The sequence below is a fragment of the Dipodomys ordii genome, unplaced genomic scaffold (genome assembly GCF_000151885.1).
Source record: "Dipodomys ordii isolate 6190 unplaced genomic scaffold, Dord_2.0 Scaffold18, whole genome shotgun sequence".
In the NCBI taxonomy this organism is placed as follows: domain Eukaryota; kingdom Metazoa; phylum Chordata; class Mammalia; order Rodentia; family Heteromyidae; genus Dipodomys; species Dipodomys ordii.
The window spans coordinates 12,485,758-12,487,662 of record NW_012267234.1 but is presented as its reverse complement, the minus strand read 5'-3'; positions in this window follow the sequence as shown (position 1 = coordinate 12,487,662).

Sequence of the window (1,905 nt, the reverse complement as noted above, 5' to 3'; positions counted from 1 at the left end):
TAATCCTAGCTACTCAGGAGGCTGAGATCTGAGGATTGCGGTTCAAAGCCAGCCCAGGCAGGAAAGTCTGTGAGACTCTTATCTCCAATAAACCATCAGGAAGTGGCACTATGGCTCCAGTGGTAGGGTGCTCACCTTGAACTGAAGAGATCAGGCCCAGAGTTCAGGCCCCGTGACCAATTTTTTTAAAAAATCCAAAAGTGGAGCTGTGGTTCAAGTGGTACAGCATCAACCTTGAGTTAAAAAGCTCAGGATCTGTACTCAGAACCACCACCACCACCACCACCCCACACACACACAAGCACACACAATTTATGTGCTAGCACCTTCCTGCCTAAGACCATCCTTTTATCTTGCTGGGATAGGAAGATAGAGTTGTAGTGAATGGAGTTGGGGTGCAGAGAAGGAGATCACCCTAAGAAAAGGATTTGGGATGGCTAGGAGAAAAGAACTGTGCTGTGCAGGAGGGAAGGTCAATAGCTAGAGGCTCAAACAGAATTAGAAGGAAGATCACTGAATTACTGGTAGGGGAGCTATATACAGGGTCTCTGTGTCTGATGTGCTAATATAAAAATCTTTTTCCTAAACTGGGTGCCAATCTCACACCTGTAATCCTAGCTACTCAGGAGGCTGAGATCTGAGGATGATGGTTCAAAGCCAGCCTGGGCAGGAAAGTCCGTGAGACTCCTATCTCCAATAAACCACTAGAAAACTGGAAGTAGCGCTATAGCTCCAGCAGTAGAGCGCTTGCCTTGAGCTGAACAGCTGAGGGATAGCGACCAAGCCCAGAGTTCAAGCCCCATGACCAACCAAAATAATAATAATAATAATCTTTTTCCTGCCCTTCAAGAGAACATGAGATGGTCTGTTTGTTGGGTTTGAAGCTTCGTGGCAGTGGTGCAGGTTCAAATCAGGGCCTCATCCTTGCTAGGCAGGCGCTCTAGCCAAGCCTCCAGTCTCCTTTTGTTACGAGCTCTTTTCAGATAAGGTCTGCTTCCTGCGCAGAAGTTCATCTGGACTGTGATCCACCTCTTTCAAGCTTTCTGACATAGCTGAATGACAGGCAGGTGTCTTCAGGCCTAGCTTCTTCTACCAAGATGGAATCTTGCAGACTTTTCCACCTGGGTTCGTGGAAGTGTGATTCAAGCAGTAAAATGCCAGCCTTGAGTGAAAAGAGCAAAGAGACAGTACCCATGCCCTGAGTTCAAGCCCAGGTACCAGCATGGTCACATATATACACAGAAAAGAATTTTGACATCGGGCTGCTCAAACCCTCAGCCTCTGGCCAAGAGTCAGCAGCTCCATGGCCTCCAGTGGTCACCTCCCAGACGCCTAGGGAAGGCCTGGTGGCATGTGCTCTCCCTGCCCTTCCTCCGTAAGCTTTCGTGCCAGTCTGCTTTCTCTAGCCTCACCCCACGTGACCACAGAGCCAGCTGGGGTTGTGTGATTTTCCCAGTGCATTCCATTTCCTTCTGGCTTTACCTCTTTTCTTGTTCCATTTAACCTTGAATCCCCTGATTACACCTTGGCTAATTCCACCCTATGTGTGGCTGCCGACGTGCCCCAAGCAGCCGAAGGGACCGTCTCCCCCGTGCCCTCCTGCCTTTCTGCCTTGTGGGTACATGGGCCTAGAAATCCCAACCTGTGACCCACAGGATCTATTGAATAACCAGGGAGTGGGGGACAGGGAGTCATGGGGTGTGGCACAATGAATGAACCTCACCCTTTGGGCCTGTGACTCACTTGCCCGCCACCTGCCAGGATTGGCAGGAACCCCTTTCCTGGAACCCTTTTCCCACTAACCACCTCTCCTCAGAATCTCTCAGCTTGCTTTCTCTCCCATGTCTTTCTGAATCTTTTATTTTTAATTTTTATTTATTTTTTTTTGGGGGGGTCCGGTTGTGG